A 26,945-nucleotide genomic window follows, 5' to 3' on the forward strand; every position below is an offset into this window, starting at 1 on the left:
TTAGCAGTGCCATAAGTATAACAATCTTGGCACTATAGCAGCATTGTAGGGCACTGTGTGCTGGCCTAGGGCCAGGGGCTTAGCCCAATCCTGGGTCCGCCCCTGCACATGGATAGCTAACAAACTCCATGCGTGACTATATCAACTAAGCCGACCCACTACTAGCTTGCATGCACACATGATCTCATCTTATGTGAGTACACTGCCGCAGCTTAGTGAATGGACAAGACTACGGGCTTGTTTGGATGTCGCCCCTATCTGTCCTACCAATATTGGCACACCAAGGGCATGTTTGGTTGCCATTAGGCCCAGCCTGGCCCGCGCGGGAAGAAAGTGGCCCGTTTGGTTGCCTGCGTTCACTGTGTGGCCTGCAAGGCACGGAACTTAAAGCATGTCCAGGCCAGGCCCAGGGGAAACGCCTGAATCGGCAGTAGCTCGCGATCCTGGCTCGGGCGAGGCAGGGAAGGGCGACGCGCTTCTCCCCTCATGCGAGCAGGGGAGATGGTGCGAGATCGCCCGCGTCACTGAAAAATCGGCGGGAGGATTTCGGTTCACCTCCCGCCGAGTCCACCCCTATTTACCCCCTCCCTCACCGACCCAACTCCCGCCACCATTCTTCCTCCGTTCGAGCTTTCCCGCCGACGCGCATCGGCACCGACGAGCAGGTAAGCGGCGCATCTTCATCGGCCGGCGGTCCATGGTGTCGGTGCTCCTTCATTGGCCGGCGTTGATCTTCCAGGACCGTCCCCCCTCGTCCTTAAGCTGCACCCATGGCCTCTGTGAGTTCAATCCCCCTTTCCCTTTGTTCCTTCTAGCTAGATCTGAGCTACAGCTAGGGTTTGATCTAGATGCATGGTTGATTAGTGGTCTGATCTGTGAGCTGATATGGTTGGTTGCTATGCTGCGGTTGCAATCTGTGGCAGGGCTAGATGTTCAAGCATGTGGTAGGCTAGATTAGTAGTAGAGTTTGAAGTTGAACCTTGTGCTTATGTTGAATCATTCTTAGATATGTGATTTGTAGCTACTGGTGGTCCATTGTAGCATATTGTTTGTTGTGGATGTATGTTCCTGCTCATAGATTGTCCGATGTGCTTGGTATGATAGCGATGAAGCATGTGCTTACTATGATAGTGATGAACAATGTACATGTATGATTCTGCTTTCATGGATTGTCCGGTATGTTGTGTGCTATGCTTACTCTCAATGCATGCTACGATTGTAAGACATGACCACACGGACGCAAGATCTTAGCCAGGCCCTTGTCGTGTTCGACAGCCAGTTTGCTCCATCGTTTGTCGAGGACTCGCAACCTATGTTCGAGATGGAACCTGATTCAGAGGTGTTCGAGTCGGATTCCCTCTATGTGCCAGTAGTGCTTGTTGAGCCAACTCGTGTTGCTGCTACTGCCGCTGCAATCAAGCTAGCAGCAGCAAAGGCAAAGAAGGATGGTAGGTCGAACAACATGAAGTGGCAGCCGTTCATGTCCATGTTCGGGCTGAACAAGATGTGTGAGCTCATCTCTAGTGGAGTTAGGACTGACAAGAGCTTCAAGGAGATGCACTTGAACACCGTTGCAAAGCAGGTGTTCGAGTTCTGTGGGCAAGAGGTGTCTGCCACCCAGGTGTACAACCACCTGACGAAGTGGAGAAGTCGATGGATCCAAGTGTCCAAGCTGAGAGACCTTAGCGGCGCCTCATGGGATGAGAACACTTGCTCCATAGTTCTGGAGGCAGAGCACTACACCGGCCATGTGCAGTTAGCTCACAGCCCTCTTCCTTTCATACTGTCCACCATTGCCTACTCCTAATCGCAACTAACAACGCTTGTGTTTCATTCTTAGGACCACCCAAGGGACGCTGAGTTCCTCAACACACCCATCTAGAACTACAGCCAGATGCAGCACATCTTCTCATTCGGGCTGGCAACTGAGAAGCATGCCATGGGCTCGGGTGAGCCTCTTGGTTCTCCCATGCCAGACTTCCCTGGGACACCGGACGCTGAGGTCCCTGACAAGCCCGCTGCGAAGCCCTTCGACAAGCCATTTGACCCCGCCCATGATAGGAAGAGGAAGAGAGGAGGCCTGATGGAGGAGGAGATCAATGTCTTTTGCAGCATGACTGAGACAGTGAAGGAGGTGGCAACAACCATCAGGGAGTGCAAGCCCCTTGACGTCCACCCTGACATGTATGGTGCTGTCATGACCCAAGGTGGCTTCAGCGACAAGGCTCTCATGGCAGCTCTCAGCCACCTGCTTGACAACAAGGCCCAGGGTGTTGGGTTCGTTGCCATGGACGACGCTCACGGGGTGTTGTGGCTCAGGAGCTGGCTGGGCAAGCACAACTACTAGAGTAGTGCTGCCTGTGAGCGTGCATGATCCTTGACGGTGATGGCTGTGGCAACAACGATGACGATGACGATGACGACGTACATTTTGTGTAGCTAGGGCTCAAAAACTATTTGATGATATGTATATTTTAATGAGGTGGTATATACTAACCCCTCACGCTGATGGTGAACTTGCGGTGGTAGGACGACACCCTCTTTTGGATGTGGTGTTAGGTTAACACCAAGGTAGTGGTAGGAATAACTTGCTATGTTGTATGATCATGCATGCTTTACTTCTCTTCTGCTCCATTGTTGTTTGTGTGCTACTTTGTGTTGGAAATATGCCCTGGAGGCAATAATAAAAGTGTTATTATTATATTTCTTTGTTCATGATAATAGTCTTTTATTCATGCTATAACTGTATTATCCGGAAATCGTAATACACGTGTGAATACATAGACCACAATATGTCCCTAGTAAGCCTCTAGTTGACTAGCTCGTTGTGATCAACAGATAGTCATGGTTTCCTAGCTATGGACATTGGATGTCGTTGATAACGGGATCACATCATTAGGAGAATGATGTGATGGACAAGACCCAATCCTAAGCATAGCACAAAGGTCGGTTAGTTCGTTTGCTAGAGCTTTTCCAATGTCAAGTATCTCTTCCTTCGACCATGAGATCGTGTAACTCCTGGATACCGTAGGAATGCTTTGGGTGTATCAAACGTCACAACGTAACTGGGTGACTATAAAGGTGCACTACAGGTATCTCCGAAAGTGTCTATTGGGTTGACACGGATCGAGACTGGGATTTGTCACTCCGTATGACGGAGAGGTATCTCTGGGCCCACTCGGTAATGCATCATCATAATGAGCTCAAGGTGACCAAGGTGTTGGCCACGGGATCATGCATTACGGTACGAGTAAAGTGACTTGCCAGTAACGAGACTGAACAAGGTATGGACTTTGACTGACTTGCCCGATGATCTGCGAGCGATAGAAAACAAATGGATCTTTAAGAAGAAGACGGACGCGGATGGTAATGTCACCATCTATAAAGCTCGACTTGTCGCTAAGGGTTATCGACAAGTTCAAGGGATTGACTACGACGAGACATTCTCTCCCGTAGCGAAGCTTAAGTCCGGCCGAATCATGTTAGCAATTGCCGCATACTATGATTATGAGATATGGCAGATGGACGTCAAAACGGCATTCCTTAACGGGCATCTTAAGGAAGAGCTGTATATGATGCATCCAGAAGGTTTTGTCGATCCTAACAATGCTAACAAAGTATGCAAGCTCCAGCGATCCATTTATGGTCTGGTGCAAGCATCTCGGAGTTGGAATATTCGCTTTGATGAGATGATCAAAGCGTTTGGGTTTATGCAGACTTATGGAGAAGCCTGCGTTTACAAGAAAGTGAGTGGGAGCTCTGTAGCATTTCTCATATTATATGTGGATGACATACTCTTGATGGGAAATAATATAGAATTTCTGGACAGCATTAAGGCCTACTTGAACAAATGTTTTTCAATGAAGGACCTTGGAGAAGCTGCTTATATATTAGGCATCAAGATCTATAGAGATAGATCGAGACGCCTCATAGGTCTTGCACAAAGCACATACCTTGATAAGATTTTGAAAAAGTTCAAAATGGATGAGTCCAAGAAAGGGTTCTTGCCTATGTTACAAGGTGTGAGATTGAGCTCAGCTCAGTCACCGACCATGGCAAAAGATAAAGAAGAGATGAGTGTCATCCCCTATGCTTCAGCCATAGGATCTATTATGTATGCCATGCTGTGTACCAGACCTGATGTAAACCTTGCCGTAAGTTTGGTAGCAAGATACCAGAGTAATCCCGGCAAGGAACACTGGACAGCGGTCAAGAATATCCTGAAGTACCTGAAAAGGACAAAGGACATGTTTCTCGTTTATGGAGGTGACGAAGAGCTCGTCGTAAAGGGTTACGTCGACGCTAGCTTCGACACAGATCTGGATGACTCTAAGTCACAAACCGAATACGTGTATATGTTGAATGGTGGAGCAGTAAGCTGGTGCACCTGCAAGCAAAGCGTCGTGGCGGGATCTACATGTGAAGTAGAGTACATGGCAGCCTCGGAGGCAGCGCATGAAGCTATTTGGGTGAAGTAGTTCATCACCGACCTAGGAGTCATACCCAATGCGTCGGGGCCAATCAAACTCTTCTGTGACAACACTGGAGCTATTGCCCTTGCCAAGGAGCCCAGGTTTCACAAGAAGACCAGGCACATCAAGCGTCGTTTCAACTCCATCCATGAAAATGTTCAAGATGGAGACATAGAAATTTGCAAAGTACATACGGATCTGAATGTCGCAGATCCGTTGACTAAACCTCTCTTGCGAGCAAAACATGATCAACACCAGAACTCTATGGGTGTTCGATTCATCACAATGTAACTAGATTAGTGACTCTAGTGCAAGTGGGAGACTGTTGGAAATATGCCCTAGAGGCAATAATAAAAGTGTTATTATTACATTTCTTTGTTCATGATAATAGTCTTTTATTCATGCTATAACTGCATTATCCGGAAATCGTAATACACGTGTGAATACATAGACCACAATATGTCCCTAGTAAGCCTCTAGTTGACTAGCTCGTTGTGATCAACAGATAGTCATGGTTTCCTGGCTATGGACATTGGATGTCGTTGATAACGGGATCACATCATTAGGAGAATGATGTGATGGACAAGACCCAATCCTAAGCATAGCACAAAGGTCGGTTAGTTCGTTTGCTAGAGCTTTTCCAATGTCAAGTATCTCTTCCTTCGACCATGAGATCGTGTAACTCCTGGATACCGTAGGAATGCTTTGGGTGTATCAAACGTCACAACGTAACTGGGTGACTATAAAGGTGCACTACAGGTATCTCCGAAAGTGTCTATTGGGTTGACACGGATCGAGACTGGGATTTGTCACTCCGTATGACGGAGAGGTATCTCTGGGCCCACTCGGTAATGCATCATCATAATGAGCTCAAGGTGACCAAGGTGTTGGCCACGGGATCATGCATTACGGTACGAGTAAAGTGACTTGCCAGTAACGAGACTGAACAAGGTATTGGGATACCGACGATCGAGTCTCGAGCAAGTAACGTACCGATTGACAAAGGGAATTGTATACGGGGTTTGATCGAATCCTCGACATCGTGGTTCATCCGATGACTTCATCGAGGAACATGTGGGAGCCAACATGGGTATCCAGATCCCGCTGTTGGTTATTGACCGGAGAGTCTCGGTCATGTCTGCATGTCTCCCGAACCCGTAGGGTCTACACACTTAAGGTTCGGTGATGCTAGGGTTATCAGGAAGACAAGTATGTGAATACCGAATGTTGTTCGCAGTCCTGGATGAGATCCCGGACGTCACGAGGAGTTCCGGAATGGTCCGGAGGTAAAGTTTTATATATGGGAAGTTGTTAAACGGGCACCGGAAAGTTTCGGGGTCATACCGGTATTGTACCGGGACCACCGGAAAGGTTCCGGGGGTCCACCGGGAGGGACCACCCCTCCCGGGGGGCCACTTGGGCTGCGTAGGGATAGCAGCCAACCCCTAGTGGGCTTGGCGCGCCCCCCCTTGGGCCCATGCGCCTAGGGTTGGGGGGGAACCCTAAAGGGGGCGCACCCCCCTTGCTTGGGGGGCAAGCCCCCCACCCCTTGGCCGCCGCCCCTCCTAGGGTTTTCCCTAGAGGGTCGGCCCCCCTTGCCCTTTCCCCTATATATAGAGGGGTGAGGGGAGGGCTGCAATACACCACAACTCAAGGCGCAGCCCCTCCCCTCCCCAACACCTCTCCTCCTCCGTACGTGCTCGGCGAAGCTTTGTCGGAATACTGCTGCACCAACTGCACCACGCCGTCGTGCTGCCCTTGGAGCTGCCTTCCTCAACCTCTCCTTCCTCCTTGCTGGATCAAGACGGAGGAGACGTCTCCCGTCCCGTACGTGTGTTGAACGCGGAGGTGCTGTCCGTTCAGCACCTGGACATCGGTGATCCGAATCACGTTCGAGTACGACTCCATCATCACCATCCCCTTGACAAGCTTCCGCTCGTGATCTACAAGTGGTATGTAGATGCAAACTCTCTCCCTTAACTCGTTGCTTAGATGAACTCATAGATGGATCTTGGTGAAACCGTAGGAAAATTTTAATTTTCTGCAACGTTCCCCAACACTTTGCTCTACTTGTGTGCTCAACTCTTGCTCTTGTGCATTGCTAGGGCAAGTGGTACGTCGTGTTCATCGCTAAGGTCCCATGGGTTTATAGTTCATGAGAAGAAGCCAGTGCACAAGTGGCATCGTATAGCAATAGCACCCATAGAGGGTTCAAGACTAGGCAGGCAGCAGAAAAATCTTACTCCGAGTGGGTGCAAAAGCACGGCAGCAGTGTTGACAGTCGCAAGGTTGGAGGTGTCAAGGTGGATGGTCAGTTTGGGCTGAAGCTGAAGAACTGCATCATCTTCGCCCAGTTCATCGCCATTGCTGTGTTGTGGCGTTGGTGTGCTAGGTATGGGTAAGCTCACCAATTAGGGTACAAGGTAAGCACAACATGTACGCCGTATGCAACCAAACTCCATGTTCATGTGCCGCTCAGGCCAATGCAGGCAACCAAACAAAGTGGACTTGCGTTTTAACTAATGCAGGGACACTAGATGTAGACAACGAAACAACTAGCAGATGGCGTATTAGGGCTTGTTTTTGCTCAAGCAGACTGGGGTGAGAAGTGTATGCGATGCAGAAACTATTCACAACGGCAACCAAACACGCCCCAAAATATTGGCGGAAGATTTGGCCGCCCACAGCTCGCCAAAGATTTGGCGTGAAACTGAACGGGAAGACAAGAGCAAGCCTGGGCGAGCCAAATTATTGGCATCAATCCAAACGCACATACAAAGCTGGGTCAACGCCAATTTTTTGGCTTGGCACCTCCGGGCTATAAACCAAACAGACTCTACATGCTTTTCTTGGATTAGTTTGAATAGTTTACCACATATGTCACATGGTGACAAAACTACATGCATGACTCAACGCAAAACAAATTAGCCATCTATACAATAAGGTCAACGCTAACAATCACGCCCTTAGCCTTGTTGTAACTTATTCATTTCTTGAAGCCAATGGCCATTAATGTCGTCGGTGCAACACGTAGACGGCTGCAAATGCCATCTTGTCATGCCGATTGTCGCTGCCTTGATGAGGTCCACACCTTCTACGCCTTCACCACAAGTGTGCCACCTCGACATGCTCGTTGCCGCATGTTTGCCACTGGTGTCGCAACTCGCCGGTGACTTGCCTTCATGTTGCCGACGATGGCGCACCTTGTCGAGGACTCGGACATGAAACTTCTCATGGTGACGGCCTCCGCTCCATGGTCATCACCTCCTTGCCGCCAGTGACACAATTTACTGGGAGCATACCTTTCTTCATCACTTGCGACGCACCTCTATGATGATGGAGATACGCATCGATCCCAGCAGCATCGCGCCGCCAACGGCGTCCACCTTGTGCCGCCAACCTCCACCTCACATGGAGTCCGCCACGCCGCCACCATCGCCTCGGATCAACAAGGCTATGATGCCAATTGTTGGCGCCGCCTCTCGCAGCGCCGCTCTTCTTCTTCCTCTCAACTCTCCCCCTCTCATGATTTTGTCTCACACAAGAACACACCGATGAAAAAACTCAAAAGAAACACACACGCACACAAGCACTAGGGAGAAAGAAACATGGCTTTGTCATGAAGCATTTTCTCCATGGTGTATCACACTAGCTACATTGTTTCCGTGCCCAAGCGGATGGTTTTGTCATTCTTTTGCCCGACTTAAATACACGGTACAAGATAGCAGCGACTCACACATCTCCTGATCCTAAACTTACGCCAAGACCATACACCCCTGAAATCTCTCCACGATACACAAGACTCGGCCACCCCACACACACGTACACACATAATCAACTAACCTATGCACTAGCTAATCCCTAAATATATGAACACGACCAGTACTTACACATCAGCCACTCAACAGCCAGTGCACATGGCTAGATAACAAACTCCATGCGTGACTATATCAACTAACTAAGCCGACCCACTATTAGCTTACATGCACACACATGATCTCATCTTATGTGAGTACACGGCCGCAGCTTAGTGAATGGACAAGGCTACATGCATGACTCAACGCAAAACAAATTAACCACCTATACAACAAGGTTAACTCTAACAAAAATACTTAAGAAGAAAAAACTTTGCACCCAAATTTAATAAAACAAATTATCACAACAACTTCGGGCAAACATGGCACGGTCATCGAGGAACTAACAGCCAGATGAAGTAATTTATACTAAAATGTTATACTTATTTAAACTAAGTTTACCATGTTATAGTTTTAGTTAGTGTGATTTTTCAATACTTAGCTATCATAGTTAACCACATAAATGTGTTCCCACATAACTGTTAGAGTGTTTTTGTTATATAGTTGTAATGCATGCTAATGGAAAAGTTGCTCTTGTTAAATTTAAATTATATGATGTAACACAATTTATTTTTAAATTCATTTTCAATATTTATTTACCGAATACTTGTATATTTGCATGTGTGTGTGTGTGTGTGTGTGTGTGTGTGTGCTTATATATTTAATGCCATAAATATCATCATAGAGGTTTCTAAATCATATACTCTAACAGATATCTTAATATTACTTTATTGCAAATTATTAGTAAGTGTGTGTATAGAAACTTCTAGGGATGGCAAATCTACCTTGCAAGTTGGGCTCGGCAATAAGTTGGTAATATGTGTGTGCTTTGTTTACTTGTATAATATAACATCATAATTGTAATCACGAAAGACATAAAATATTGTTGATTTTAATATTGGATATGTATGATTTGATTATTTGATATGCTCACGTATATGAAAACTTCTTCCAGTTTTCTCAGAAGTCATGCATGCTGAACTCCAATGTCCCATGTGTCTCAACGTAGCAAACATTTTAAAATTCAAATTTGTCCATCAACTAAACATGGACTGTGTGTCACAAATACTCCTTTTGATTATTATTTTTTTGCACTCAAGATGCTGAATTTTGTGTTTGCAGATTACTCAAATTTTAAAGGTGAGTTAGAAAAAAGAATGATGTTGGAATAGGTTTCTATCTTCTTTCTTCTCTCTCTATACTATTTCAAAACCGAGTCGAAACCATCCAAATTGTCAGTGAGGCCCAGTGGCAGAGACTGGGGTGGTTAATACTTGAGAGTTGAGACCACTCAAACCCATGTGTAAAAACCCTTGGGATTGGGTGAAGGCATACTTTATTATGTCTTGTGCTTTTGTAAAAAGGCATACTTTAACTTTTTCCAGATGCAAATGTGCTTCTAGCCAAATATCATTTAAGATTTTTTAGTTCTTTGCGAGAAGGATCAAATTTATTATAAAGATTCACTGAAAGTACAAAGCACATCAAACATAATAAAATTACGTTGAGGTCCGTGGATCGTCGAACGACCATTGTCGCCGCCAGAACGAGCCATCGACGTGTCGTTGTCGCCGCTCCCATACCGGAGCCAGCGTGACCTTGTCGCTGACAGTCGGGAATCTTCGTGCACATGCCCCTAAGGACAGGCGCCCCAGAGTTGCATTCGTCATAATTGAATTCTTGAATCGATTTGAAGAACCTGACACCAAATATCGTCGTGGCCTATGCACGATGAGAAACCCTAACCTTGCCACCCTGGGGAGCTGGCAGGAATCTATGCCAGAGCTTCCTCTAATCCGTCCAAATGGATGAACTTGAGGAGGATCGGAGCCCGGATGACTGACTCAGAGAAGAACCGTGACCATCCGTCTGAAAGCCGCACTTGCGAGAACTAAAACCGTACCTATCTGCTAGCCGTAGAGAAGGCACCGAGAATCTTCTCCCTACCCGCGACCGACGGACCGGCAGGCGGAGGGTAGGCGAACCCACCCGCAGGATCGTCAGCGGAGATTGAGGGGAGGAAGGCTTTTCCCCGGTCGCCTCACGAGAGGAGAAAGGAAAGTAAAGGAGATCTACTTTATTTTTTAGCACCAGCAAGAAAAAATTACCTACACTGGTAAGACGAAATTGATATTACTAGATCCACTAATGCTAGTTGACTCCATTTTCTGTTTTCATTAATTAAAGGGCGGGACTAAATTTAAGAAGTCTTATTAGGATGGTCACAATGGAAGTATCTGCAAGTCAACTAGACCTTTTTGTTGAGGTGACACACAATTATATGAGGATTGAATATCATGATATGATATCGTACCATATTAAAGGATACTAGTATGTGGCATGCATAACAAGAAATAAGATGACTGTGCACTGTTGAGGTACTATCATACACTAGTATCATATCCATTATACTATCACAACTTGTGCACTTAAAATGGGAGCATCCAGGTTTGAATCTTTATGAGAAAGTCATGCATGCAAAACTTCACTATCCCATGCGTGGTAAATAAATCAAGTATTTTACCCCCTCCATCCTAACTTTATTGCATGCACACATTTTAAAATTCAAGTTTGATCATCAACTAAATTTTGGCAAGATGTAACAAAAATTAAATCATTGAATTCGTATTCAGAATAGTTTTCAATGTTATAAATTTTATGGCACATAACATGACCCGTATACACACAACAAGTGCCTTTCAGTTCATTTCGATATAAAGATAGTTCTTCACTTGAGATGTCGAATGTATACTTTCTTGCAGATTACTCGACTTTCACAGGTAAGCTAAACCATAGGCTCCGAGACAGGAAGTGTGGATAAGATTCTTCCTCTCATTGATCATTGTGTCCTTGTATCATCTTTCTCTCCTCTCTACTATTTCAACTGGAAAAGTTCCCTCCGTAAATCCGTAGGCGCTGGACCTCCGACTCTGAATGCGCTGTTAGATCGAGCAAGACTTTTCTCCGCATCGGATGTGGATGTAGTTAGATCTCACCAACCAAAGCCTCATCCGAATATGTAAGCTTTGCAGCTTTCCAGGGATCATGATGCAGGGTACACATCTGCCCTTGTCCATTGACACCGATGGCTCCAAATCAGACATTGCCGACGAGGCCATATCTAGTGGAATGACTCCAAAAAAAAGGACAACACAGTGAACATGGCAAAAGATCGTGCAATGATCTGCTAAGAATAGTCGACAGGAGATGTCTATACTTGGCCAGAGGATCCAGCACGAAAGGCAGTGGAAAAGAAGAGAGTCATTCAGTGCTGGTCCAAGGTTTGGTAAGCGGGGTGACAATTTCATAGCAGATTCGTGCTTAGCAAGTAAGCAAGAGGAGCAAAAAACAGGCAAAGGACAGTATGCAAGAGACGGCGATGCGGAGCTTGCCAGAGTGGCAAGTGAGGATTTGAAAAAATATCTCCCATCATAGAAGTAAGTTCAAAGAGCTTTATTTGTCATTGAAATTCCTGTCTGAACATACCAGAACGCTGGAAGATAATTTAGCATGTGATTTACCTCATCATCACTTTTGAGGTGTACTTAGGTAGGAGTACTTACTATCTACCAGTATATTTAGTTTGTACGGGTCCAAATTTTCAGTTTTTGCCTCCCATGTTCACGAAAGTGCTTTGTACGGTTCAGGAATTAAGGCTTACTGGCCCATATAGTTCAGCCTTTAAGTTTGTTATAGTACGGAATTAAGGAATCAAGTCATGCAGGTCAGTCACAAGTTCTTGTTTTGGAGTCATGGACAGTATATCACTGGACACGAGTGGTATGATTCACGTCGAATCGCATTGGTGAGCCGACCCATCAAGTTCCCGAAGGCTCCCTCCTCCGCGTGATTGTTATTTTTTTTTCTTGCCCATAGGTTTCAATTATCCTTCCTCGTTTCACTTTTATTTTTCACTCACTCTAGCTCAAAAGACTAGCACAATGGTTTTGTGTTTGTTTTGAAAAAAGTTGACGAAATCAAATATGTTAGTTAACTAAAGAAAGTTACAAAATTTAAAACTATTATATGTATCCTAAAAAATTCTTCCAATTCAAAATATAACTACGAATTTAAGAATCTTTGTGCATTTGTAAAATATTAACATATTTCAAAAGGCTGATAATTTAAAACATGTTCACGAATTTATAATTATTTGTGAATTAAAACGTATTTGCGGATTCCAAAAATAATTATGAATTTTTAAAAATATTCATGAATTTAAATATATTAAAAAAATAAAAAATATTTATCAACATAAAAAATTGCAAAGTTAAAACAATGTTCATGAATTCACACATATTCATGAATTTGGATAAAAATATTCAAGATTTAAAAAAATCATAAATTAAAGAAAGTAAGTAAAAAAGGAAGGAAAAAATGGAAATAGACAATAAAATGAAAAGACGAAAAGGCAGAAAATAAAACATGAAAAGAAAAATTAGAAAACCTAACTCGCTAACGCAAAAAAATGAAGTCTTCCTTTTGTTTAATAAAGACACCCGAAGGGTGTCTCAGATCTGATTAATGTCAAAAAAAGGCCAATACAACGGCCAGACAACTCGACGTAGATTGACCAGTAAAAAATAAAATGACATTAAAAAGCATACTAGCCTTCTTCTTCTGATTGTATGCCGCCCGCCGGAGATTAAAAAATGCACTGAACCAACAGCAAAAAAAGCGACACCCGCAAATGCCCTCGTCGTACCAGGCTTTGAAGACTGCCATAGCCACTCGCCCCTTGAGACGATATCTGGAAATCGCTGAAGCAACATCGACTGAAGCATCACCCCACGCAGAACAGGCTTGCAATACATCACCACCAATTCAGAGGGTTGGAGAAACCAGATCAAGCCACAAAACGGCACAAAACCAGATGTTGAAATCGCCACACCAATAGCTAGCTAAAAGCCCTCCTTGAAGGACACACGAAGTGCCAAGATCTGAATGAAACCAACAGAACTGGGGCTCAAACTCACACAGGCCTTTCATCGACGCCGTATTAGACATAGGAAAAGGAAAAGACCGGAGAGACCTTATTCCAACATGTCATCGTTGCCAACACTTCGTCTATGTCACCGGAGAAGCAAAATCCTAAGATAACTAAAACAAAATGGACGGATCCCCACTCCTCTTCCCGCCGACGTGGCCGTCGGACGGGAAAAGGGGGGGCAAGGCGGTGGCTATGGTTGTGAGCGAGATAAAAAAACCTTCCCAACATCTTACCTTATGCGCTAATGCGCTGTAACATCCCAAATTTTTAATTTGAAATGTTATACATAGATCATTCATGCATATCATGTTTCATTGCATTTCGATTTGCGATCTTCGAAATTTTAAGCAACTCAAGGACCCATGGAGAGAGTTGGGGATTTCAGGAGTTTCATATTTGAATTTTATCAAATATCGAAACGAGGATCATTTGTTTTAATTATTTTTCTCTCTAAAAATATTTCATATTCAAAATATATGAGAAGGGATAATATGACTTCCCAAAAATAATGAAATAGTGGAGGAAAAATGTTAAAAACAAATACATATTTTTATTTGGGATTTTATTGCTATTTTATTTGCATAGGAAAAACACGCGTTTTTCAAAATTGCATTTTAGGCCCAAATAAATGTTCATCTTGTCCAGCATATTTTAAGAGGACGGGGAAAATTTATTTTGGAATTTTCGGAGTCCATTTAGTATTTCTTTTCTTTCTTTTCCTGCACGTGAGAATTGTTTTAAAAAAGGAAACTGACTTCGGGCCGTACCCGGCCAGGACACCTCGGGCCGGCCTTTTTAAGCCGCGACCCCGGCGTCCCGATAGCCCAGCCGCCCCGCGCCCCCGAATCGTAAGCCGCCGCCACCGACGTCGCCGCCGCCGCCGACGTCGCCGCCGCCCCGCGCCGCCGATGCCTCGCCGCCCGCCGCCGCCGTCTGCCGCCACCACCTCGCCGGAGCCACCTCGCCGCCACCCCGCCAGACCCACCGGAGGTAGCCCCGCCGCCGTCGCGGTCTTCGAGAGAAAACCATCGGGTTTTTTTAGAAACCCCAGTTTATTTTTTTTAGACCGGTTCGTCAGTTTTTCTCGGTTTAGTTTATTTAGCGGACGTTCGTCCGTATGTTCGTTTTAACGAACGGTTTTCACCATTTAGCCGCAGACAGCGAACGTTCGTTCATTAGCCTGTTCGTCAGTTTTTCTTTTTCTAGGGTTTTCCGCGATTATTTTCGATCGTGATTTCTGACCCGATTTTCGTTTTAGTTTATCTTTTCGCTCGTTTATCGAAATCAGGCGATTCAAGCGCCTAGAGTTTCGTCTCGAAACCCTCTTTCCGTTTAACCACTTGAAGAAGATTTTGCTACTGTAAAATTTGACTTAGGTCCAGATTAGTAAACGAAGCTTGTTTCTTCGCCGTTTGAGTTTCATTGCTTCGTTTGATTTGATTTTTTTTTGCAAAGCGGAGTTCTTAAGTTGAACTTTCTGGTTAGATCTCTTATTTGAGTTTTACCCGTGCTTCTAGTTGAGTGCTTATTGTATGCTTGTTTGTTTGCGATAGAGTACCCGGAGTGCGCAGCGTGCTACTACGAGTCTCTAGGTTTCACGGATCATCGGCAAGGCAAGTAACACTTTGATCATACCTCTTTACTACATAGTTTTATTGCATTAGATCAATCCTCAAACAATTACATGGTTAAGATCTGATTAATATGTGAGTTTTGGGAAGTAGATGAGGTAGTACCTATTGTCTTGTTTATTATCAAACCTTTGGGAGTTATTTCTATGTTGCTTATACATTGCTATGCTATGCTTGTAGACGTGGATTGGATGAGTGTATCCATGACAGATGTGAGATTGTTAATTAATGGTTAACTTAAGGTGGCTACTTTAATTCACATCTGGGTGGATTGAAGCACCTGGGGAACCCAGTGTTGCCTGTATTTTTTTGGAAATCCCAAGGTACCGTGTGATTCTCCTATGGACCGCCACCCAGGCTCAAAGGGATCATAAGATTATTCATGCTAGAAACTTCCGTGTGCAGCCACAAGCTATTATGGGCTCTAGCATAGTGGTAGGCTAGCAGATGTAGGGGAAAGTAGGTGTAACTGTCCACCCGGAGTAAAGAGTTATTATGTCAGAAAGACTGTGTCTCGTTTCTCCGATCATGGATGCATTCGAGTCTTGTGGGAAAAGTGTGCAAACCTCTGCAGAGTGTATAAACTAATCATGATTAGCCGTGTCCCCGGTCATGGATGTTTGAGTATCTAGTTTTTGATTATCATGTGAATCTCAACATGTTACTTAATTTAATTTTGATTGGATTTAGTGATGATGCTTAATTGGGATTGAGTTGGAGGAACCTTCTCGATGTTTAACAACCACCATGATAGCTAAATAAAATTTATTCCTTTGTTGTAGGGAAAAATTGGCTTTATGCAAAACTGTAACCATAGAGCTTTCCACCAGCCATATATGCATGTAGTGATAGCATTATTCTGTTCATTACTCTCTATGTGTTATATTTCCAGCATATTCCATGTGCTAACCTGTTTTCGGGCTGCAACGTTCATGTTGCAGACTTTTCAGACGACGAGTAAGGTGCCTTAGGTCATGATCTTTCACTCAGTGATGTCGTTGGAGTTGATGGTCTCTCTTTATCCTCCAAGCCTTCCGCTGTTATCGTTATTAGATGACCTTAAGCCATATTTATTGTAATAAGTTCTCTTTTGAGACATTCGATATAATAAATGTGTGATTGCTACTCTGTTATAAAATCTTCAAGTAATGTGCGTGTCAGCATTACCGATCCAGGGATAACACTGATGCACAGAGATCAGACTGTTTGAGGTCTGGTCGCTACATGCGCGGACCCATTAAGGGTGCTCAATGGGCGAGCGCTATCGTAACAATTGCAACGGGCAATGCATATCATTTTTGAAGGTATTTAACAAAAAGTCATTTTTGAAGCTTTGCCACGCATGTTGACAGGACTTCCTTGCCCATCCCATGAAGTTGAGCCGGAGTTCCACATGACCATCCATAGGTTATACGATGAATTAAGCAAGGGCACGTATATCGGACGAGACTATGCCTTGCTTATAGTGGGACATATGGCTGTCTAGCCTAAAGCGAGGGCCAAAATGGACTGGCCCAGCGCGCGAGAGGCCCTGAGCCTCAAAAGCGCTCATTTTTTGAATGTTTTTCTTATATTTTTTGTTTTTTCTTTCTTTCTAACTTTTTTATACTTCTAAATATTTAAATATATAAATTAAAAAAGTCAATTTACTTAAATTCTAAAAAATACTAATAATGCCTTTAAAAAATGTTAAATGTGTACTAAAAAAATGTTTCTGACATATACAAAGAATGTACAATGTGTTTGGAAACATAAAAAAAATAGGCTTTCAATTCTTTTGTGCAATTTTAATCATGTATTTGAAAAATACAAAATGAGTAAAAAAATCTAAATGTAAAATTAATACAAAAAATGTACAATGTTAATGAAAATAAGTAGATATCAAAAATATCAGTTTACAAAAGAAAAAATGAAAAAAATCATACATTTAAAAATCATAAATGTGTATGAAAATTCTGATTTATACAAAAATTTACATAAAAATGTACAATGTGTGAGAAAAAGTAGGCATAAAATATAAGTTTCCAAAAAATTATTCAAATATTTGGCAATGTTAAATGTGTAGTGTATAGCGTGTATTCAAAAATTAGACAGAAAAAAAATGTTAACCCTGCATATATATAATGTTCTTGATGTATACAAACAATGTGCAGTATTATCAAAAGAGCAAACATATATCTTAAAAAATCATTCATTTTAAAAATGTTAAACATATATAAAATGTTCCTCATTTATGCAAAATGTGTACAATGTGTTTGAAAAAAGCAAGCATAAAAAATAAAACTTATCAATAATGTTAACCATGTATTTGGAAAATATTAAACGCATATATAAAATATGTTACTAAGGTGTATGAACAAATGTAAAAAGAAAACGAAGAAAACCAATAAAAGCCAAAAAGAAACATGAAATAACAAAGAAAAACAACAAAAGAAAGAAGAGAATTAAAACCAAGAAAGAGACAAAAAACACAAAGAAAACAAGAAATAATCCTGGCAAAAACCTTGAAACAAAAAAAATAAAAAGGTTGAAAAAACATAAAACCAAAGAAAATTGACAAACAAAATAAGAAAACCGGAAGAAAGAATAAAATAAAATGAAAAAGAAAGAAACCCAGTCCAAACCAGTACATCGAACAAGCTAGCGAGCAATCTAATCCGCGGGAGAGTGATCGGCCGGCCCTATATGCAATGCACCTTCAAGCAAGATGGATGGTATTGAAGGAAATATGCCCTAGAGGCACTAATAAAGTTATTATTTATTTCCTTATATCGTGATAAATGTTTATTATTCATGCTAGAATTGTATTAACCAGAAACTTAGTACATGTGAATACATAGACAAAATATAGTGTCCCTAGTATGCCTCTACTAGACTAGCTCGTTAATCAGAGATGGTTATGTTTCCAAACCATAAACATGTGTTCTCATTTGACGAACGAGATCACATCATTAGGAGAATGATGTGATGGACATGACCCATCCATTAGGTTAGCATTATGATCGTTACATTTTCATTGCTACTGCTTTCTTCATGACTTATACATGTTCCTCAGACTATGAGATTATGCAACTCCCGAATACCGGAGGAACACCTTGTGTGCTATCAAACGTCACAACGTAAATGGGTGATTATAAAGATGCTCTACAGGTGTCTCCAAAGGTGTTTGTTGGGTTGGCATAGATCGAGATTAGGATTTGTCACTCCGTGTTTCGGAGAGGTATCTATGGGCCCTCTCGGTAATGCTCATCACTATAAGCCTTGCAAGCATTGTAACTAATGAGTTAGTTGCGGGATGAAGTATTAAGGAACGAGTAAAGAGACTTGCCGGTAACGAGATTGAACTAAGTATGATGATACCGACGGTTGAATCTCAGGCAAGTAACATACCGATGACAAAGGGAACAACGTATGTTGTTATGCAATTTGACTGATAAAGATCTTCATAGAATATGTAGGAGCAACCAATATGGGCATCCAGGTTCCGCTATTGGTTATTGACCGGAGATATGTCTCGGTCATGTCTACATAGTTCTCGAACCCGTAGGGTGGGCTCGCTTAACGTTCGATGACGATATGTATTATGAGTTATGTGTTTTTGATGACCGAAGTTTGTTCGGAGTCTAGGATGAGATCACAGACGTGACGAGGAGTCTTGAAATGGTTTAGACATAAAGAATGATATATTGGACCATGTTATTCGGACACCGGAAGAGTTCCGGGAAGTTTCCGGGTAAAACCGGAGTGCCGGAGGATTTAAAAAAAAACCCGGGGGAATTAATGGGCCACCATGGGCCTTAGTGGAGAGAGAGGAGGGCAGCCAGGGCAGGCCTCCTCCCTTTGGGGTCCGAATAGGACAAGGGAAGGGGGGGGCCCTTTCCTACTCCCTCTCCCTCTCCTTCCTTCCCCCTCTGTTCCTTGAAGTGGAATCCTACTAGGACTTCCTCCTCCTCTTGGGCACGACCCCTAAGGGCCGGACGGCCTCCCCCTTGCTCCTTTATATACGGGGGCAGGGGGCACCCTAGGACACACAAGTTTCTCTTAACCGTGTGCGGTGCCCCCCTCCACAGTTACACACCTCGATCATACCATCGTAGTGCTTAGGCGAAGCCCTGCGCCAGTAGCATCATCATCACCGTTGCCACGCCACCGTGTTGAACTCACCCTCGTCCTCAACTGGATCAATAGCACGAGGAACGTCATCGAGCTGAACGTGTGCTGAACGCGGAGGTGTTGTACGTTCGGTACTTGATCGGTTGGATAGCGAAGAATTTCGACTACATCAACCATGTTACTGAAACGCTTCCGTTTTCAGTCTACGAGGGAACGTGGACACACTCTCCCCTCTCGTTGCTATGCTTCACCTAGATAGATCTTGCGTGTTCATAGGAATTTTTTTGAAAGTATCGCGTATCCCAAAAGTGGCATCAGAGCCAGGTTTATGCGTAGATGTTTTATGCACGAGTAGAACACAAAGAGCTGCGGGCGATAATAGTCATACTGCCTACCACCAACGTCTTACTTTGATTCGGCGGTATTGTTGTATGAAGCGTCCCGGACCGACATTACATGACCGCGTTCATGAGACTGGTTCTACCGACGTGCTTTTGCACATAGGTGGCTGGCGGGTGTCTGTTTCTCCAACTTTAGTTGAATCGAGTTTGACTACGGCCGGTCCTTGTTAAAGGTTAAAACAACACACTTGACGAAAAATCGTTGTGGCTTTAATGTGTAGGTAAGAACGGTTCTTACTAGAAGCCCGTAGCAGCCACGTAAAACTTGCAACAGCAAAGTAGAGGACGTCTAACTTATTTTTGCAAGGCTTGTTGTGATGTGATATGGTCAAGACATGACGTGATATAAATTGTTGTATGAGATGATCATGTTTTGTAACAGAGTTATCGGCAACTGACAGGAGCCATATGGTTGTCACTTTATTGTATGCAATGCAATCGCCATGTAATTGTTTTTACTTTATCACTAAGCGGTAGCGATAGTCGTAGTAACAATAGTTGGAGAGACGACAACGATGATACGATGGAGATCAAGGTGTCATGCCAGTGACGATGGAGATCATGACAATGCTTCGATGATGGAGATCATGAGCACAAGACGATGATGGCCATATCATGTCACATATTTTGATTGCATGTGATGTTTATCTTTTATGCATCTTATTTTGCTTAGTACGTCGGTAGCATTATAAGATGATCCCTTACTAAATTTCAAGGTATAAGTGTTCTCCCTGAGTATGCACCGTTGCGACAGTTCTTCGTGCTGAGACACCACGTGATGATCGGGTGTGATAGGCTCTACGTTCACATACAATGGGTGCAAGCCAGTTTTGCACATGCAGAATACTCGGGTTAAACTTGACGAGCCTAGCATATGCAAATATGGCCTCGAAACACTGGAGACCAAAAGCTCGAACGTGAATCATATAGTAGATATGATCAACATAGAGATGTTCACCATTGAAAACTACTCCATGTCACGTGATGATCGGACATGGTTTAGTTGATTTGGATCACGTGATCATTTAGATGACTAGAGGGATGTCTATCTAGGTGGGAGTTCTTAAGTAATATGATTAATTGAACTTCAATTTATCATGAACTTCATCCTGATAGTATTTTGCAAATTATGTCGTAGACCAATAGCTCGCGTTGTAGCTTCCCCTTGTTTTTATTTGTTCCTAGTGAAAACTAAGTTGAAAGATGATAGTAGCAATGATGCGGACTGTGTCCGTGATCTAAGGTTTATCCTCATTGCTGCACAAAAGAATTATGTCCTTGATGCACCGCAAGGTGACAGACCTATTGCAGGAGCAGATGCAGATGTTATGAACGTTTGGCTAGCTCGATATGATGACTACTTGATAGTTTAGTGCGCCATGCTTTACGGCTTAGAACTGGGACTTCAAAACATTTTGAATGCCAGGGAGCACATGAGATGTTCCAAGACCTGAAATTGGTATTTCAGACTCATGCCCGTGTTAAGATCTATGAGACCTCTAACAAAATTTTCACCTAAAAGATGGAGGAGAATTGCTCAGCTAGTGAGCATGTGCTCAGAATGTCTGGGTACTACAATCGCTTGAATCAAGTGGGAGTTAATCTTCCAGATAAGATAGTGATTACAAAGTTCTCTAGTCACCATCACCAAGTTACTGGAACTTCATGATGAACTATAGTATGCAAGGGATGACGAAAAAAATTCCCGAGCTCTTCGTGATACTGAAATCGACAAAGGTAGAAATCAAGAAAGAGCATCAAGTGTTGATGATTGACAAGACCACTAGTTTCAAGAAAAGGGCAAAGGGAAGAAAGGGAACTTCAAGAAGAATAGCAAGCAAGTTGCTACTCCCAGGAAGAAGCCCAAGTCTGGACCTAAGCCTGAAACTGAGTGCTTCTACTGCAAAAGGGACTGGTCACTGGAAGCGGTACTGCCCCAAATATTTGGTGGATAAGAAGGATGGCAAAATGAACAAAGGTATATTTGATATACATGTTATTGATGTGTACCTTACTAGTGCTCGTAGTATACCCTGGGTATTCGATACTTGTTCAGTTGCTAAGTTTAGTAACTCGAAACAAGAGTTACAGAATAAACAAAGACTATTTGGGGGTGAAGTGACGATGTGTGTTGGAAGTGGCTCCAAGATTGATATGATCATCATCGCACACTCCTTATACTTTCGGTATTAGTGTTGAACCTAAATAAATGTTATTTGGTGTTTGCATTGAGTATGAATATGATTAGATCATGTTTATTACAATATGATTATTCATTTAAGACAAAGGATAATTGTTATTCTGTTTATTTGAATAAAACCTTCTATGGTCATACATGCAATGTTGATGGTTTATTGAATCTCGATCGTAGTGATACACATATTCATAATATTGATGCCAAAAGATGCAAAGTTGATAATGATAGTGCAACATACTTGTTGCACTGCCGTTTAGGTCATATTGGTGTAAAGTGCATGAAGAAACTCCATGTTGATGGGCTTTTGGAATCACTTGATTATGAATCATTTGATACTTGCGAACCATGCCTTATGGGTAAGATGACTAAAACTCCGTTCTCCGAAACAATGGAACGAGCTACTTACATATTGGAAATAATACATACTGATGTATGCAGTCCGATGAATGTTGAGGCTCATGGCGGGTATCGTTATTTTTTGACCTTCATAGATGATTTGAGCAAATATGGGTATATCTACTTAATGAAACACAAGTCTGAAACATTTGAAAAGTTCAAAGAATTTCAGAGTGAAGTGGAGAATCATCCTAACAAGAGAATAAAGTTTCTACGATCTGATCATGAAGGAGAATATTTGATTTACGAGTTTGGCCTTCATTTAAAACAATGTGGAATAGTTTCACAGCTCACGCCACCTGGAACACCACAGCGTAATGGCGTGTCCGAACGTCGTAACCGCACTTTATTGGATATGGTGCGATCTATGATGTCTCTTACCGGTTTACTACTATCATTTTGGGGTTATGCATTAGAGACAACTGCATTCACTTTAAATAGGGCACCATCAAAATCCGTTGAGACGACGCCCTATGAAAAGTGGTTTAGCAAGAAACCAAAGTTGTCGTTTCTTAAAGTTTGAGGCTGTGATGCTTATGTGAAAAAGCTTCAACCTGATAAGCTCGAACCCAAATCAAAGAAATGTGTCTTCATAGGATACCAAAGAAAACTGTTGGGTACACCTTCTATCACAGATCCGAAGGCATAATATTTGTTGCTAAAATGGGTCCTTTCTAGAGAAGGAGTTTCTCTCGAAAGAAGTGAGTGGGACGAAAGTAGAACTTGATAAGGTAATTGTACCTTGATTCCTACACCAATTAGTGAATAAGCTAATGATGATGATCATGAAACTTCAGATCAAGTTACTACTAAACCTCGTAGGTCAACCAGAGTACGGTCCGCACCAGAGTGGTACATTGATCCTATTCTGGAAGTCATGTTACTAGAACTTGATGAAACCTACGAACTATGAGGAAGCAACGATGAGCCCAGATTCCGCGAAATGGGTTGATGCCATGAAATTTGAGATGGGATCCATGTATGAGAGCAAAGTGTGGACTTTGGTGGACTTTCCCGATGATCGGCAAGCCATAGAAAATAAATGGATCTTCAAGAGGAAGACAGACGCTGATAGTAGTGTGACTATCTACAAAGCTCGACTTGTCACAAAAGGTTTTCGACAAGTTCTAGGTGTTGACTACAATGAGATTTTCTCAACTGTAGCGATGCTTAAATCCGTCTGAATCATGTTAGCAATTGCCATATTTTATGAAATCTGGCAAATGGATGTCAAAACTGCATTCCTTAAATGGATATTTCTTAAAGACGAGTTGTATATGATGCAACCAGAAGGTTTTGTTGATCCTAAAAGTGAAGGAAATATGCCCTAGAGGCAATAATAAAGTTTCTATTTATTTCCTTATTTCATGATAAATGTTTATTATTCATTCTAGAATTGTATTAACCGGAAACATAATACATGTGTGAATACATAGACAATTAGTGTCACTAGTATGCCTATACTTGACTAGCTCGTTAATCAAAGATGGTTAAGGTTTCCTAACCATAGACATGAGTTGTCATTTGATAAAACAGGATCACATCATTAGGAGACTGATGTGATTGACTTGACCCATTCCGCTAGCTTAGCACTTGTGTCGGTGGGAAATGATACCTATGGGATCACTAGAATCCCTACTACGGTTGCGGGGCGCGGGGACCGTGAGAAGAGCGGGACTAGTAGAAAGCACAAAGGGGATTTACCCAGGTTCGGGCTGCAAAGATGCGTAAAACCCTACGATCCTGCTTTGGTGGATGTATTTAGTGTTCTTGAGCTCTTGAACTAGCTCTAGGTGCTGCTAGGTTCGAAAGAGCCGAATCCTTCTCCAGTGTGCCATGGGCCTCCTTTTATAGGCGAAAGGGGCTGCCACAGTGGCACACAGAAGGTGGAAAGTGCTACAGCACTGTGAGCTTATCGCTGCTATTACAGGACAAAGAGCATTTAATGTGAGGCTTAGGTGTCCCTTCACTTTATTGGGGATGGGTGCGAGGCTCGTCCCATCCGTCGCCGCTCCTTCTTGCTTTGACACGTGCCCTGGCCAGCGATGCATGTGGTGCCATGTAGGCAGGCACGCAGCTGAGGTGGCGCGGTGGTGGAGCCTCCACGAAGGGCTGCATGTTGCCACGTAGGTGCCTGCCCAGCTGGTTGGGTCGGCAGCTGCATGCGAATGGCGGCGGAGACTTGGCTGGCGTGGGCCTGGCAGTGGCGCGCTTGGCGAGGGCCTTGCCGGGTGGCCAGGCAAGGTCTTGCCGCGACACGCCGTCATCCCCGGCAAGGACCTTGCCGGGGGTCTCGTGGGATTCTTCGGTAAGAACCCTGCCGAGGATTGTTGCCTTCCTATTCTCGTTTGATCTTGACTATTCTTTGTCTTCACAAAGATCTGCATGCCACCATGGAGGTGACTCCCGAGCCATGTCCCAATGCGTTTGTCTAGCGTTGGTGGGCTCAAAGGCGGCTCGCTTAGCTGGTGTGGGCGAGATGCCCCGACAAGGGGCTTGCCGGGGCTGCGGAGGCCGCGCCCGGCAAGGGCCTTGTCGGGGAGACCTGCTACGCCCATCTGCACTTTGTGGCCTTGGTCCTTGATGTTTCTTTGTTTGTCTTGTGCCTTTGGCTTCTCTCCGACTTCCCTTTCCTGCCCTGTTATGCGTGGCCGTGGCGGGTGGCTCTGACTGCTCGTGCACAAGTAAAGGGGTCAAAAGCAGAGCCCCTACTTTTGTACACCGACACGAGCCCCCGGGCCTGGGCCATACATAAGCGCAATACGTTGTTGGGCCAGGCCCAGAATGGTGCGCGGGAAGTTGGGGCGGATTTCACCGCGGTAACTGCTCCGTCCGCTGCGCTTCCCCATGACCCGCGTTGAACGCCCAACGTGGGTCAGGGGTCGTGCGTGCGCATGACGGAAGCATGCTGGCATCATCCCGTGGTGGATAGTAAAGAGGCGGCTTGCGTGTCTCTTTGAGACCGCAAGGCCGCTGCTCATTTACTGCCCTCGCTTGGGAACCGTCGCTCCACGCGTCCCACTGCACCTATCCCTTGCGCCACCTTCGCTGCATGCATGATGCAAGGCGAATGATAGGCACGCGGGATGTGGGAAGTCATGCGCATGCGTGGGTCGATTCCCACGCGCCTTCAATGGAGCGGGGAGGGCGATCGACGGCCCTGATTGCTGTCACTTTAATGGGCCGGATTGGCCGAGAGGGGGCGGCCGAGCCTCGCTCCCGCCCCTTTGTAAAGAGAGGAGTGGGAGGAATGGTGCCTCTCAACCCTTCGCCATCTGCCTCTCCCCATTCCTGCTTCCTCCTTTCTTCTGCCATGGTAAGGGGGCGTGGTGATTCTTCATCGGTGGCGGCGAGGGTCTCGGCTCGACAATGCATCGCTCCTCCCCAAGAGCTCGTGGCGGCGGAGCCGCCTGTTAGAGGGAGGGGGAGGGGGCAAGGTCGAGGCCGCCATGGCGCTCGAGGGAGAGGAGGACGGGGCGGCAGATCGGCTTCGCCTCCGCCAGCGGCCCCTCCTCTGGTGGAGGGCCACGTCGGGGACAACCCTCGTGAGTTCTTCATAAGGCTGCGTCAGGTGCCGCGTCGTCGCCTTCGCCTCCCGACTCCGTTTGCGCGGGAGATGGAGCTGGATGCACCGCAGGCATTGCGGCTGCATATGAGGGGTTGTGGGAACAGCGGCATATGGGCCGATGTCGAGTTCCCCGCTCCTCACTTCATGTACCTCCGTCAAGGGTGGAAGACCTTCGCCCGTGTCCATAGCTTGACGGAGGGGCTCACTCTCAATTTCAAATTAATGGAGAGTGGCCTCCTCTCCGTCAAGATGTTCGGGCACTTTGGGACTCGTGTAAGGTGCTGCATGGACAGCTCCTCCGACGATGAAGATTCCTCCTCGAGCGAGGGTGACGAGGAGGACAGCGGTAGCGACGACGAGGGTAGCGGGCGGCAGGATGACGGGTCCAACTAGGTGTCGGGCACCGCTCCGGGCGGCACCGGTGACCCCATCATCTGTGTCGCCGGCTCCTTGAACTTCTCGGGGTCGCCTCCTTGGGCGGCTGGCGTCGGGAGGTTGTGGAAGAGGAAGAGGGCGGGCGGCAAGTCCGTCAAGTCGGAGTACGCGGGCACTGACGCCTTCGTAGCGTATTGACAGTCCTGCCGCCTTGTCTTCCAGCTCTTCTACCATCATCATCATCACCAGCCTCCCTTTGGGGTGGCCACCAGGATGTTCTCCTGGTGCCTTCTGCTGCTCGTACTTCGCCTAGGCGCCCCTTTTGCCCTTTTGCCTTCTTGTTCCATTTCCTAAGGAGAGGGACAAGAAAGGGATTATGGGCACCTTATCTCTTTTTAGTCTTGTAAGCCTTCGGGCCTTTGTTAGATTTAGAACTTGTAATCCCCTTGCTCATGTTTTTCATTCCGTATGAACTGTACATGTACGGGATGTTTTTAATGAAAAAGGATGTTTGCCAGGCTTTTCGTTTGCGGATGAAACCCACGGCAAGGATCGAATCCTAGTTGCCATCTAAAGTAAACGTTTTTCGCCTGACAACAGGCCTCGCCATTCCCCCATCTCGCTCGACCTTGCTCACGCTCCTGGCGGAGGCAGGGATGAGATGAGTTTGGGCTGCACGTTCTATCCCCTTGCTGCCGCGACTACGACCAACTTCGGACCCAGGAGATAATCCTTGGGTTTGGAAAGAGGGGAGCACGGGAGCTTGGATATAAAACGCGGTTTCACATACCCCAGTTCATAATGAAATGCATGATAGAGGATAAAAGACCTATCTGGACTTGCATCCCCCGGCAACCTTGGCTTGCCGTGGACGGATCCTTGTATTTGGAGCCCCCGGCAACCTTGGCTTGCCGGGGTCGGGGCACCGGTCCGTTCCTTTCTTCCAAA

The sequence above is a fragment of the Triticum dicoccoides genome, chromosome 2B (genome assembly GCF_002162155.2).
Source record: "Triticum dicoccoides isolate Atlit2015 ecotype Zavitan chromosome 2B, WEW_v2.0, whole genome shotgun sequence".
Taxonomy (NCBI): Eukaryota; Viridiplantae; Streptophyta; class Magnoliopsida; order Poales; family Poaceae; genus Triticum; species Triticum dicoccoides.